At 35.7% G+C, this 16230-nt stretch overlaps 2 long non-coding RNA genes across 2 annotated transcripts in view; one reads left to right on the top strand and one right to left on the bottom strand.

Moving 5' to 3' along the window:
* The window catches only part of LOC129317653 (uncharacterized), a 43756-nt gene that overhangs the window by 20544 nt on the left and 6982 nt on the right, over positions 1–16230 (bottom strand). The window lies entirely within an intron of this gene.
* Positions 9356–11893, top strand: LOC129317646 (uncharacterized). The gene is made up of 3 exons (XR_008595009.1): positions 9356–10321; positions 10735–10819; positions 11536–11893. It is a non-coding gene; the product is annotated as an uncharacterized LOC129317646 (long non-coding RNA).

Here is a 16230-nt window from a genome sequence, read left to right as displayed (position 1 = left end):
TCCTTTGCAAAAGTTTCTCGATCAAATGCCTTGGCCTTTCCCATTGCCTCTAGTAATTGGTCTCGTCACATCTTGCAACTCATTAGCCAATCTACCCTATCATATAATTGATCTTAGTTGATAACAACTAGAACCACTTAAAGCTGATCTTATCAAGTTCTAGTAAACCAGGATGATTTGGGAAGTCCACGTGGAGAGGTCTCGAAAGATAAGAGCATGACCCTTTGGAGTGTTGTGCTATGATGATGAGTAGTTAAAGCTTGAGTAGTGCCCAAATCCTATGGGTTGTTGCTTAGATATTGGCAACTAAGATATACGGGTGGTTAGAGGATTAGACCTTAAAAATTCTAAGCATGAGAAGTCCATAGGGGTTGTTGAGTTGGATGAATTATCCAAAGATTCTTGCATGTAGAATGTCACATAAGGATTCTAGTCACTCAATTAAAAAAATACATTGTAAACAGGCCAACAAAACTAATTGGAGTAGAGAACTTACACACAAGAGCTTTTTGTGACTACAACCTGCACACCCGAAGTAAGATCTTTTTGTGATTAGGCATTATGATATACTTGAAGTGATGAGGTTTGGACGAAACTAGTATGGGTAGGGAGAGTGGAGGTCTTGAAGGGGGAAGTGAGCTAAAATGTCTTAATATCAAGAGTCTTCTTTTTGGGTGCTTTTGTGGCTCCTCCTAGCTAAACCAAAGAGCTTCATGACTTGCGATGGTGCTACAAAGGCAAATTGTAACATCTTGAATTTTAATAGATTAGTAATTAGTGGATTAATTGGAATAGAGAACTTTCACACAAGAGCTTTTTGTGATTACAACCTACACACCCCAAGTAAGAGCTTTTTACGATTAGGAATATGATATACATGAAGTGATAAGGTTTAGATGAAACTAGTATGGGCAATAGAGACAATGGCTAGGAATGCAACTTGTTGGGTTGTGGCAGGAAGAGTGGAGGTCTTGAAGGGGGAAGTGAGCTAAAATGTCTTGATATCAAGATCCTTCTTTTTGGGTGCTTTCGTGGCTCCTCTTAGCTTAAAACGAAAAGCTTGATGACTTATGATGGTGCTATAAAAGCAAATTATAACATCTTGAATTTCAATCTAGAAAACTAGTTAATAATTAGGGATAGATTAGTAATCAATGGGTTAATTATGGTTTGGATGTTGAGTTATTGTTTTATGTTAGTTGGTTGTTATGTTAATAGGATTAAAGGGTAAAACGACAATCCGGAATGTAATGCACATGCAATAGTGAGAATTGTCTCACTGTGCCATGTGCATGGTATAGAATTTTGATAAATTAGGTCGTGCCAGCTCGTGAAATCAGAAGGGTATATCAAAAAAATGTGTGCTAGGGCATTCATTCAGGTAAGTATCGTACAACCTTGAGCTATATTTCTACCCAAATTTCTTTAAGTTTGATCGGTAGAGTGAATTAGGAAGTTTTAAGGAATTAGAATATAAGGAAAAGGTTTAACAAGAACTTTCAAACGTGAAACTAAAGTTTTGTGACTATTCTAAATTTACAAGGACATATGTTTCACTTCGTTACTTTTATACATAGGTGAAGAGAGCACAAGAAAGCTAGAAAAGAATAGCCTCAATTAGTAGTGATATGACCATTTTTTATAATGAATGTACATTATCATTGTGAAAGAATGCATGAGTATATTATCATTGTGAAATATCTCTTGTGACTTATTGTTTTATAAATTCATGTTGTTTTATCTTGTTTATCATAATTTTGCTTGCTAATCGGTATTTAGGGTTATATCCAAGTTACAGGCATATATGTTTCACTTTTATACACAGGTGAAGAGAGCACGGGAAAGCCAAAAAAGAATAGCCCTAATTGGTAGTGGTATGACCATTTTTGTGTAATGAATGTACAAATGGATTGTTAGAGATTTAAGTTGCCAACTTACATACATAAGTGTATGTGAATATGAATATGTGAATGTGTATAATTTGTGGTTGAAAACTTGCTTGTGTATGTGGTATTGTATCTTGTCAAGTGTATCACAATAGTGAATACATGGATAGGCCTTGATATTATCTAAGCAAGTTTGTGTTGCGTTGTATAAGTTGTTCCATTTATATTGTATATGAAATTGTGTATTTGTAGGAAACATGACCAAATGGTGAGGTTTAGTCTCATTTATGTGAGTCAAATGTATTTATAATTCTCGACTATATGGTAAGGCTTAGCGCCATATGTGAGAGTCAGATGATTAAAGTGAAACAAGTATATATGTATTGTGCCTTATACCTAACAAGAGTGTAATGTAGCATTGAGAGATCAAAATCATATGATGTGATATATGTGATTTGTGACATTAATCGGGTGTATATAATTTGGTTCAAGGCCTAAAATGATTTAATGGGATAAGGAATGAGAATTGAATACTTAGGTGCAAGTTTTTAAAGAAAAAATAGCTTTTTGCACCCAGGTGTCTAATTTTATATCATACCGTTAGATCATGCTCAAACTTATTTCATTAGATAGAACATGTTACAAGCTTCATGTGGGCGCTTGAATCATTCTAATCGAAAGTGAAAATGGCACGTGATGGAAGTTCGCCTTACGAACTATCATGTGACAACATAAGTTGTTGTCATGTGTATGGCATAGAGAAGGTGGCTTCGCATCACATGCCACAATGCATGGTGGTGGTGTAAGCTACAGCATATGGCCCTTTCTTAAAAAAACAATTGTGTTTTCTTGAGTCATGTATTTATGTTATGCTTTTGTAAGCTCTCTTATTTGAATACATTTCTTTCATTAGAAATTGGGATCATGTATTTTGAAAATAATAAAGGACTATTACTCTAATATTATGTTATTATTGTTTTGATATTATTTGTTGATTGTGTGTTTGGAATGGTAAAGTTCGAATTGATTAGGGGACTTTACAGTTTGGTATCAATTTTTTTTTAGTTTTGCTCTCTTTATCATGCATTGCATCACATTAGTCAGCAACTTTTATACATTCATTACTCGTTTCCTACCTTTAACCTCTTGTTTACTAACTTTTTCTGGTTTTACTCCTTAAGAGGGGAGAAAGGTTTGTAGAGTTACAATATATTACGATAGTTATGAGGGGACATGGTAGGAATCCATGGCTTACATGTGGGCAAAATGCCCAAGATTTGGAGGTGCCATCGGAACAACCCCAAGGGGATAACCTAATAATGCTGGAGGTAATGCTAGACATTCAACAAAGTCTAATGGGCCGTGATGCCTTAAATTGTAATAGGGATCACGAGAAGCCGATGCTAGAGCAAGAGGCAAGGCTTGAGACCGAAGTGAGGGTAGAACTTGAACTGTAACATCTTAAGTTTCATCATTTGTAATTATCAATATTTTCGAAGGTAATTCAGTCAATTTAGATAAATTGTTAACTTGCAAGGTTTATGGAGACCAAAATGGTTTTTGGATCCTTAGACAGCCTTAAAAGTGGGCTAGGTCAAGGTTCAAGCCGGCCATGGCACGGAAGGGAGTTTAAAATTTTTTGGGGTTTTCTGTACCATGTGCCGCAGTGGACGTGTTGACATGTCGTGGTGCACGTGCAGAATCAGCACTTATTCGTTCATGAAAATAGACCAAAAACAGAAGAGAGAAAGAAAGATAATGAGAGAGCGAAGGAGGAGGGCTTATGGTTTGCTAGGGCACAATCCTTAGGCTACTTTGAGGGTATTTAGAGCTTGAATCACTATTGGGTAAATTGTACATTTCCTCTTCTCCCTCTTTTATGCGAAATCTGAACATTTGGGGTAATGAGGGTTTTGATTTCGGTTCCCTTGGGTTTAGACCAAACCCATTAGTTTATTTAAGATCTTGGAAAGTTAAATCAAGTTTCTAACCTTGAGTTTATGAGTTTTGTGGTGATTGAGAATTTTTGATAAGGGTTTGGACAAACCCTAAGTATAATTTGAGGATTTTGAGACAATGTGGGACATTGATTAGTGAATTTGGTATGTTGGGATGTTTGTTGGAGTGTTGGGTATGGTTGATGTTGTGAGAAAGGGGAAATTGGGTGTTATAAGCACTTAGAACCTAAAGAATTCGTAGTTATCCGGAGTGATAATTGACGATTGTCACTTATTGGTGTGGATTGAGCTTTTGCTCGAGCCATATCGTGCGTATAGAATGTGTGGAGCTAACATTGAGCCACGGTAACCCTTTTTGTGTGACAAAGGGTTAAGGTAATCATATAGTTTATTGTGTTTGTTAACTATTATAACTGTGAAGAAGTAATTACTAATGATAAAGTTATAGTTTTGAAGAGTTTTTGTGCATAATTTGACATTGTAAATGATTTTAGTATGAAAAATTGATTTGTAAATGGTTATTGATTTTAACTAAAATGTATATATTATGTATATAAGTTTATGATGTGAAATGCAAAGTAGTGGAAATTATGAAAGAGCATGATCATAGGGGGTAGGAGTTCACCTGAGATATGTGGGGATATATGTGTGTGGAGATATGTGAGTGAAAAATCCATATGGTCAGGCTGACACCATAGGACATCCGGTGCAGCATTATATGAGACTGTCACCATGGGACATTCGGGTAGTCTAGCAACTCCCTAGTACCTGTTAGGGTGCAGTTAGGTGTCAACGACGCCTCTATCATAAGTGTGTGAAGAGGGAAAACTATAGTCCGTAGGTGGGTTAGATTACCTTTGATTGGGTATTTCTACTATCGAAAGTATGCTTGGGTCAACAAGTGGTTGATCCAGGAGAGCTATGGTTTCATGTCGGGGAGTATTGGAGGTTCGGTAGTTAGACGATTATGCTAGTATGGAGTTATGTGTTTTGTTGTGAAAAGATACTCTTATCTCATAATTATGGTATACTTGTTATTACTATAGTTTTTATACTTTTTCATAGTTATTTGTGGTGATAAACATTTGATGAACTATATTGATTACTGAAATATTTATCTTACCCTGTGGTTATATTTTACAAGTGAGGGCTCTGGTAGAGGAAATGGGAAGGAAGGGGTATTCGAAGAGTGAAGAGCATCATTATATAGTTCTTCCCTTTCTCTTTATGGGTTTTATAACGAATATTGCTACTATATATTAGCAACTTAAGAACATGACATTATTTGGATATTACTTGTGTGAATCTTGTGATAAGTGTGTAAATCTTAGTCCAAGATTATTGTTGTGGATGAAGTGTTTGCTTGGCCAATTTATACTTACATGTGATATATATTTCAAGTGTTTTGAGTGTCAAAATAACTAATTGATTTGTGTGTTGAATTTATTTCACCCTGTTGTGTTATTGTCTAATGGGGGTTTAGTGGTCATTTTGAGTGTGATTGCTTAATTGTGTGGTATGAATGAATTGTTATGTAGGGTGTAGTTCATTTGAGATGGTTAAGGTGTCTCTAGGGCTAATGGCATTGTATATTGTGAATTAGACACCATAATATGTGTTTTGTTGTAAAAACGAACCATTTTAGGTTTGGGCGTCCATCTTTTAAATGGATGATTGTTTGAGTATGGAACTGGTGCTGTTAGCTAGGGGGTTCAAAGAGCTTTGTGTGGACACTTGAACTGCTCAAATTGAATGTCGAATAGCGAAATGGCGCGCTCTAAAAGTTTGGAGAAATGCTATGACAGTAGGTGCTCGCCGTAGCGCAACAATGTTGCGCTGCAGCACAAGAGGCCATTGAGGGATTTGTCCTTATGTGCCATCCGCTGTGGTGGGCACAACTTGCATCGTAGCAGATGGACCAGATAAGAGCAAAATGACTTGTTTTAGTTTGTTTTAAAGTGAATTGATTTTCATACTTCGGTATTTGCTTTTAATTAATTTTTAACCATGGTTTGAGCTCAAACAATATTTTAAAAGGGTTTTCTTGGGATTCCAATGTTTTAAATTAATTATTCTTAAACCCTTGAGTTGTGGTAACTTTTTCAAAGGATTTTATTTAATCTGAGTTATCACAATGATGTGTAAGTGTTGTCTTGGTAATGTCAAGGCGGACATTACATGAATAACATCTAGAGGTACAGTTGAGTAAGCTAGCGACCTCCAATGCTTCAGGGAGTAGGCTAGTGATTAGTAGAGAAGATTAAGAGATTCTCGTGGATCGAGTTTTGAGGACTTTCTTGCAGTTGAATTTGCCTACCTTTAATAGGAATATTTGAGGTCACTCCATATTCCTTTAAGCGAAAAATAATGTTGGCTACAGTACAGCTAATTGAAGATGCAAGCATTGGTGGCATTCGGTGAGGCCCTTTAATAGTAGTTCGCTCAGTTGGGAGCAGTTTAAAGAAATGTTCTTTAACTACCATTTCCCTACAACATTTTGAGACGAAAAGGAAGTTGAATTCTATGCGTTTTAACAGGAAGATATGGATGAAGAGTCATTTATGAAGAGGTTTAATTAGCTTTCTAAATTTGTAACTTATCTACGTGAGCAGGATGACAGTAAATGAAAAGTTAAGAGTAATTGAGCAGATACGCCTAGAGTATCAAAGATAGATTGCCTTACTAGGTAAGGCTACTTATGAAGAGACATGCAATAGACTCCGCATAGCTATAAGGCAGGGTTGTGAGGCATATTTTGATAAAAGAAAAGACAGTTATGGGCAATTTTTTACTCTATAAGGTCCAATCGGAGGAATATCGAAAAGGAACAGTTTTGGTACTAGTGGTTCTAGATCCTCAAGTAAGAGGGCTTTTAATAGAGGTAACACAATCTCGACAAGTGATTGGCTAGAGTAGGAGGTTTAGTGGGGCTAGAGATTTTAGAGTTCTACGACAGTCGAGTCTGACTGCTTTGCCTCTGTATCTTGTGTGAGCACTACATGCTCACCGGTGTATGCAAACTGTAGGAAGAACCATCCTGAAAGATGTTGGGCATGCCATATTTGTGGTGGTATGGGTCATTTCGCTAAGCAACGGTGCCCCAAGAATTAAGAGGGAGCTTCTGAGCAGCGGTCAATGGTGCTTGAAATGAGTGTACACAGTTTTCTGAGAGGAGGCTCAAACAGCATCGAATCTGATTACATGTATAATTTCTATTTGCAAGCAAAGAATTAAGACTTTGCTCGACTCTGGAGCTAATCATGCCTTTGTATTGCATGATTATGTGAAGAAGTTGAAATTGCATGTGTATGAATTGCCTTGTATTGTTGAGGTGTCTATGCCATCTGAGTTACTGGATAAGACCAGTAAGGTATGTGAAGGGGTGGAATTGTGCTTTAAGAGTAGGACTTCTAGGATAGATTTGATCCTGATCCCTTTATAATGATTGGATATGATTATTGGGATGGACTGGTTGGGTAGGGAATAATGCTTCTAGTTTGTTCCAAAAAGGGTGTTTCTACTAGATTATGTGATGCCTACTGTGACTTCCATAGCAACTACTAGGCAAGTAAGATTGTTGTCAATATAGTACTAGCTAAAAGATTGATTGCCAAGGGTTGTCAAGCCTATTAGTTTTCTTTGTGGCTGAAGGTGATGGCATAGCAATGTTGATGAAATATGAGTTATGGAGGAGTCTTTTGAGGTATTCGTAGATGAAATCTCGGGTTTGCCATCGGAGCGGGAAGTGGAGTTTTTCATCAATTTAATGCTATGTAACATGCCTATTTTGAAAGCTCCATATCAAATAGCTTCTTCTGAATTGGTAGAACAATAGAAATAGCTTGAAGAATTGTTAGAAAAGGGCTTTATATGTCCTAGTATGTCGCCATGGGGTTCGCCAGTCCTGTTGTGAAAAAGAAGGATGGTAGCCTACGTTTATGTATTGACTACAAACAATTAAACAAGGTAACAATGAAGAACAACTACCCGCTTTTGAGGATTGATGATTTGCTGGATCAAATAGTAGGAGCCTTGGTATTTTCTAAAATTAATCTGTGATATAGGTACGAAGCCTATTTTGAAAGCTCCATATCGAATGGCTTCTTTTGAATTGGTGCAACTCAAGAAATAGCTTGAAGAATTGTTAGAAAAGGGCTTTATATGCCCTAGTATGTCGCTATGGGATTCACAAGTCTTGTTTGTAAAAAAGGATGGTAGCCTACATTTATGCATTGACTACAAACAATTAAAAAAGGTGACAGTGAAGAACAATTACCCGCTTTTGAGGATTGATGATTTACTGGATCAAATAGTAGGAGCCTTGATATTTTCTAAAATCAATCTGTGATCTAGGTACCAAGCCTATTTCGGAAGCTCCATATCGAATAGCTTCTTTTAAATTAGTAGAACTCAAGAAATAGCTTGAAGAATTGTTAGAAAAGGGCTTTATATGCCTTAGTATGTCGCTATGGGGTTTGCTAGTCCTTTTTGTGAAAAAGAAGGATGGCAGCCTATGTTTATGGATTGACTACAAACAATTAAACAAGGTGACAACAAAGAACAATTACCCACTTTCGGGGATTGATGATTTGTTGGGTTGGATCAAATAGTAGGAGCCTCAGTATTTTTTAAAATTGATCTACAATCTAGGTACTATTAGTTAAGGGTGAATGCAGAAGATCTACCTAAGATGACATTTCGTACTCGATATGGTCACTTTGAATTCTTGGTGATGCCATTTGGGTTGACAAATGTGCTTGCGACTTTCATGAATTATATGAATCGCATATGCCGTCCCTTCTTGAATCAATTTTGTCATGTTCCTAAATGACATACTGATATATTGTAAGGATGAGGAAGAGTACTCGAGGCATTTAAGGCGTCATATTATACTTTGAATGTAGTTCACTCGATAATGATTTCCAATGAGTTTTGGAAAGAAATACAAAAAGCTCAGTTGAAAGACAAGTTCTTGTCGAGTATTCGAGAAGATATAGAAGAAGGCCGTACTACCTTATTCTAGTTTAGTGATGATAGGTTTATCTTGTATAAAGATAGAATTTGTGTGCCTGTAGGTAACAAAATCAGAAAGAAGCTTTTAAAAGAAGCCCACTGGAGAAAATATGCAATGCATCTTCGTATGACTAAGATGTATCATCATATGAAGAAACATTTAACATTTATGGTGGCAAAGTATGAAATAGGATGTCACCAAGTTTGTGGGCCAGTGTCTTATGTGTTAGAAGGTAAAGATTGAACATCAAAGACCAGCTAGAACGCTTCAACCCCTAGAGATTCCTCAATGGAAATAGGACATTATATCAATAGGCTTCATGTCTGGTTTATTGAGAACTTGGTTTGGATATGACTATGTATGGGTTATTGTGGATCAATTGATGAAGTCAGCACACTTCTTGCCAGCTAAGATCACATATGATGTGGGAAAATATGTGTAAGTGTAAGAAAGAGATTGTGAGACTACATGTGTCTAAGGACATACATAGTCTTAAATAGAGATCTTCGGTTTACTTCAAGGTTAGGAGCACTGTAAAAGGTTATGGGTACTAAGTTGAGATTTAGTACCTCTTACCATTCACAAACTAATAGATAGATTGAGTGTACAATATAGACTCTGGATGAAATGCTTTGATCATGTGCTCTCGAATGGAAAGGCAATTGGGACAGTCATTTGCCTTTAGCTAGATTCGCCTACAATAATAGCTTCTATTCAAGTATTCAAATGGCGCCTTATGAAGCATTATATGGGCGAAAGTATATATCTCCTCTATGTTGGGTGATTGGTCCAGATATTGTGGATCAAACGATAGAGAAAATCCAAGCTATTAGGCAGAACTTTCTTACTGCCCAGAGCTATTAGAAAAGTTATGTTGATAAGTAACGTCGACCATTAGATTGAGCCAATTGCGTAACAAGGCTATTCGATTGGTAAAAGTGTTCTGATGAGGAATGGCTTTTGGTTTCGTAACGTGGGAGACGGAGGAGAATATAAGGAAGCAATAACCTCATTTGTTTTGTCCATAAAGTGAGTTTTAACTATATTTGAATTTTGGGGACAAAATTCCTTTATAGAATTGTAACATTCTAAATTTCAATTTAAAAAAATAGTTAACTAATCAGGGTTGGATTAGTAATCAGTGAATTGATTATAGTCTCGATGCTGAGTTGATGTTTTTGTATTGGTTGGTTGTTATGTTAAGAGTATTGAAGGGTAAAATGACAATCCAGGATGTAACGTGCGAACAACAGTGAAAATTGTCTCATTATGCCACGCGCCACGGCATGTCTTGCATGCATCGCAACGCATGGTATAGAATTTTGACAAGTTAAGTCGTGCTAGCTCGTGAAATCAAAAGGGGAGATTTAGAAAAACATGCATGAGAGGCAAAAAAGGCTTGGCTTTGTTAAGGCATTCATTTGCAAGAGCTTGGGAGTTTGCTTCGGCTAGTGACTTGTTGGGTAAGTATCATACATCCCTGAGCTACATTTCTACCTAAATTTCTTTAAGTTTGATCAATAGAGTGAATCGGGAGGTTTTAAGGAATTAGAATCTATGGGAATGGTTTAACAAGGACTTTTGAATGTGAAACTATGGTTTTGCAACTATTCTAAAGTTAAATGTTTGAATCTTTAGAGTTTAGGCTCAAATTAGCCTAAAGAATTAGGTTAAAATGGAGAAATTGGTTGGTTAAATGAGTTAGGAGACTGTTATGGTCATTTAAATAGCTTATAGGGCTAATGACTATAGACTAAGGATTATATGAACTCAAAGAACCTTAATTAAGTTTTTTGTGCATTGAGAAATTTGGCTTAGCCAAATTAGTGCCTGTGTTAAGTACTAAGAATTGACTGAGGGACATTGTATTGTGTAGATTGAGCATTTGTGTCATTGCTCGTGAGAGTCTACACCCTTGGGAGCTTGGTGTGATTAGCACCCTTAGTAAGAAGGGTAAAAAGGTAACTAAAGTAACCATTTTACTTGTTTGTTTGTGAAATTATTTACAAGTATTCTATTTAAATGTATGTAGTGTGATTTATGAACTGATAGAATAATAATGTTATGAAAGAGTTATGCATGCGTGTGTGAGTGATGCTTGAAATGAATGTGAAGAGATGTGTATAGACATGTGCATTGCATCTACGAGTATATTTAGACTAGTGTAGGGGGTTGCAGCCCTATTCTTGCAAGGTTAGAAAGTTCTGAAGGTCTTGGTATGAAAGAGTCATGCATATGAGTATGTGAATGATGCTTGAAATGAATGTAAAGAGACATGCATAGACATGTGCATTGCATTTGTGAGTATACCCTAAACTAAAGTAGGGGGTTATGGTTCTATTCCGTATAAGGCTACAAAGTCCTAATAGTCCAAGTGTTGAGAATGCTCCGCTCGATAGCACCAGGAGACCACCTATATGCATTGATGATTACCAGACAGAGACAAAGGTTTTATGGGCCCTGTTTCATGTAAAGTTGGAAAGTTTTGGTTTGAGTGTAGAATCGAGAATGCATGAGCATATTATCATTGTGAAAATATCTTATGAATGTATGCCATACTGTTTTATAAATTAATGCTGCTCTATCTCTTATTTATGATTTTACTGCTTACTAACTAGTATTGAATTATATTCGAGTTATTAGGATGTATGTTTCATTCCGTTACCTTTGTACGTAGGTGAAGAGAGCATGAAAGGATTGGAAAAGGAGGCAAGGAAAGAATAGCCTCAATTGGTAGTGGTATGACTACTTTTGTGTAATGAATGTACAAATGGAATGTTAGAGATTTAAGTTGCCAACTAAGATGCATAAGTATATGTAAATATGAATATGTGAATGTATATTTAGTTTGTGATTGAAAACTTACGTGTATGTAATATTGCATCTTGTCGAGTGTATCACAATAGTGAATATGTCGGTAGGCCATGTATCCAAGCAAGTTTGTATTGCATTGTATAACTTGTTTCATTTGTATTGTATGTATTGTGTATTTGTGGAAAACATAACCAAATGGTGAGGCTTGGCCTCATTTGTGATTCCGAACTATATGGTGAGGCTTAACCCTATATGTATTGTGCCTCATATAAGCCCACAAGTGTGTAATGTGGCATTGAGAGGTCGAAATGATTATATGATATGATATATGTAATTTGTGACATTAATCCAGTGTATATAACCCTTTTAGATTTGGTTTAAGACCCAAAGTGGTCTATTGGGACAAGAAATGAGAATTGAACACTTAAGGTGTAATTTTTGAAAATAAAAGTAGTTTTTTGCACTTGAATATTCAATTTTAGATCGGATCGTTGGATCATGTTCAAATTTGTCTCATTAAATAGAATATGTTATAAGTTTTGTGTGGGCAATTAAATCATTCCAATCAAATATTGAGTGTGAAAATGGAGTACGGTGGGAGTTTGCCTTGCAAACTAAAGTTGTTGTCATATATATTGCGGCATGACACATAAAGAGCCTGTGGCTCCATACCTCATGTTGCGGCACATGGCCCTTTTTAAGAAAAATTATTATGTTTTCTTGTGTCGTGTATTTATGTTATGCTTTCATTAGCACTTTTATTTAAATATATTTTATAAGAAGTTGAGATCCCACATTTTGAAAATAAATAAAAGGCTATTGCTATGATATTATGTTATTATTGTTTTGATATTATTTCTTGATGGTGTGTTTGGGATAGTAAAGTTCGGATTGATTTGGGGACTTTACACAAACCATTAGAATCCTTTGATCTTTATTATCAATCTTGATAGATGGCAACTCAACTATTGTAGAAACTTAAGGGGAGCATGGGAAGCAAGTAAAATGTTAAAAGGTGCCAGTCGTTATAGGGAAGCAGGTAAAATGGTAAAAGATACCTCTTGGAGGCACTCATTGACTTGGCTCTTGCAAATGTAGACACAAGGGAGGTTAGAGCATGATATACAAAAATAAAAATCAACAAGTACAAAGTGAGGTTTAGAATTGTGGTATTAACTATCTTATGAAGAATGATTTAGAAGTCCCACCTTCACATAACAGACAGGATCTTGTTAGGAATAGAGAGTGATCACTTGAGAATAGGGTGAGAGGAGAGATGGGGAAGAGTAGCAAAAGAACACCGCATCTTAACTCAAAACCTCAAGGCTCAACTTTACAAGTCCTTCATCTTTATTATCTATTAGTTATTAAGCCTAACTTCATATGATGTGGGAATCTTATATTCACTGATAATTGGACAACCTAACAATCTTCCTCTTAAGTGTGAGTCAACAAGCTCCTCATATCAAAGACATCTAAAATCTCGAGCAAAACCTAGCTCTGATGGAGGATCAATCTTTATTGTCTTTACTCACTGGGCAAGAAAGTGAGGGATACAAATGTCAAAGCTAAGTTGTCAAGCTTGAATCAAGGTAAATAATTATTGACATAAGAAGTTAGCTTCACAATACCTGTACCATGATAAATTAAGGGGTCTTAGAGTAGTGTAAGAGAGGAATATTGTTGTATGGATATATCAAGGAAGATTGCTTGAAATCTTGTTAAACAAGTTTGATCATGACTGATAACAATTGAGTTGTTCAATTGGTTTTTTGGGATGACTAGAGAGAGCTTAGTTACATGCTTGTTACCTTTTATATGGGTAAGTAATGTCACTCTATTTTGAATTCAAATTTTGCTCGCCAAGGGTATACCTCAACAAAGGATTATGTTAAGATGAGTGCTTTCAGTTTCATAGATGATAGGTGATATAGCCTTTGGACCTGGTCACTGCTTGATGCAACACATAGATTCAATTGCAAATAGAGAGGAAATGGGAGAAAAGAATAGAACATGGGGAAAAGATTAGTGGTAGAATCATAGAAGGAGGAGGAAAAGAGAGAGAACATAAAACTAGAGAGAAACAGAATAGGGAGAGAAGAGAGATAGAATAAAGATATTAGAGGGGAAGCAATCGGAATGTCACTCAAAACATTTTTATTCATCAAAATCCAAGAACTGTCTTACATGTGCTACTCAATGGCTCTTTATAGAAGAAGCCACAACTAAGGTTTCCTTCTTATGAATGAAACATCAGAACAAAAAAAAAACATAAAAGGTTTCCTCTCCCTTTAAGGAAACACCCACTTACCCCAGTTTATGAAATGACAAAATAACTACTTGCTCTTCCTAAATGCGGCGTTTCGTTAACTTGTTAGAGGTTTGACTTCTTGAATCCCTTAAGTTGAAAGTATTGGAAAAATCCCATATTGGAAAATTCCCTACTAGGTTGATAGAAAATATATTTGTTGACATCAAGGGTAAGGGCTATCTATTCTGGAAAAGCTGAATGTCAATATAGAAATGCTTGACATTGTCACTAAAGGCCCCATATATTTCAACGATAGCTAGATAAGGCTAGTCAATTTGAATGCCAAGGCTAAGCTCATTATAGCTCGTGCAATGGGCAAGGAGATGTGGGATGCACTAAGGTAGGCTCGTAAAGGAAATGATAGAGTGTAAGAGAATAGAAAGAGTAATCATATACATGATGAATAAGAGACTTTCAAGATGAAAGGTGGAGAAACCATCAAAGATATATGCAAATCAAATTCACGCATATCATCAACCACCTGATGAAAGGAAGAAGACATATTACCTAAATCGAACAAATTAGGAAACTTCTTAAAAGACTTCCAATAGAGTTGCAACCCAAAATCACAGTAATCACTAAAGCTCAAGGAGCTTTAATGAGATCCATAGCAACACTCTATACAAAGAATAGGTGAACAAGAAGAAAATGAAAGGGGTTGCTCTTAAAGCTGTAGAAAGAAGAGTTAGAAGAAAAATTTGATCAAGATGAGGAATTTACCATGATGGTCAGGAGGTTTAAAAAATTCTACAAGGGCAGAATGAATTGGATCATCTAGCAACAACAAAGATTAGAAGGAACCCCTTACATGCTACAAGTGTAAGAAGCCTGGCCATATATCAAATAGGATTGTTCTTAATGGCAGATGAAACAAGAAAAGGAGAAAAAGAAGGAGAAGCCAAGGAAAAAAAGAAAGCCTGAAGATGAAAAAGAAGAAGAAATAGCCTAGCCATATCAGATGAGGTAAATTTTATTTTATTTATTTCAAGAGTTGGTAAACAACTTTTGTGTGCAATGGATATTATTTCTACATTAGAAGAAAAATTAAAAACTCCTCTAAAAAGGATACTGTAAAAGAGAATATTTAAATGTGTACTAGTCACATTGCATTACAAACTCAAAATCCCTTATATGTTAAATATTCTAATTGGCTCTTAATGATGCATCTCTAATAGGTCAGGAATTGGGTATAATCCCTCAACTGACACTTTTTATAAAAAGCCAAAAAAGGCCACAAGGTATTATTATAGTTATTTTAAGCCTTCTATGCATTCATTTAGCCCCTTTATCACCTATGCATACTATAACAAGAAGGGTCACCATGTCAAATCTTGCCTTTAAAAGTACTCATGTACTTAGGAATGTGACTAACAAGAAAGGACCCAAAAAGAAATTAGTACATGATCTCATATTGCCGATATGTCTCACTAATGAGAAAGAAGGAGACATTAATGAGAAAAAGAAAAAGTGGTATATAAATAGTGGATATTCAAGACATATGACTAGAGACATTGATGAGTTTGTAGAATTGGTAGAGAAAGAAGGAGGAAATACTACCTTTGGTGAAAATAAAAAAGGTCAATAGCTAGCATTATCGAGGTTGGTAGAGGACGCTAGTATAGAAGATGTTCTGTATGTTAAGGGACTCTTCCACAACCTCATCAACGTTAACGAAAGCTATAATAAAGGAAGTTAGACGAAACATCTTCATTGTCTAAAGGAAGCCATATGTATTGTCCAAAGGAAGTCAGATGGAAAGATACACATCATGAAGACAGGAACGATAACTGCTATACCTTTGATTTAGATACTGAATCATTCTTGCAATAATGTTTTTTGAGTAAATGTGAGAAAAATTTTGGTGGCATTGTCATTTGGCTCACATTAATGAAAAGTAGTTAGAAAAATTAGTGAATAATGGTTTGGTTATCACCCCTTCCACGGTTAAGCTTTGATCAAGAAAAGATATGCTAATCATGTCAATTTGGAAAACAAATGAAGTCATCTTTTAAACATAAGGATTTTATATCCTTTCAAAGACCTGTTTAGCTCTTACATATAGACTTAGTGAGTCCTTCAAGAGTCAAAAGTTTTAATGGTAATCTTTATATGCTTGTTATTGTAGATGATTACTTTGCCAAAAAGGTAAAATAAGAAGGGTATATCTATTATGTCTATCAAGTCATCCATGGAGGAGAGTTCAAGAATAGTGAATTTATGGAATTATGTGAATTTATGAAATTTATG

Source organism: Prosopis cineraria, unplaced genomic scaffold (genome assembly GCF_029017545.1).
Source record: "Prosopis cineraria cultivar Desert tree isolate PC_DT_omini unplaced genomic scaffold, ASM2901754v1 PC1, whole genome shotgun sequence".
NCBI lineage: Eukaryota > Viridiplantae > Streptophyta > Magnoliopsida > Fabales > Fabaceae > Prosopis > Prosopis cineraria.
The sequence above is the reverse complement of the archived record's forward strand: the minus strand, read 5'-3'. Positions and strand labels throughout refer to the sequence as shown.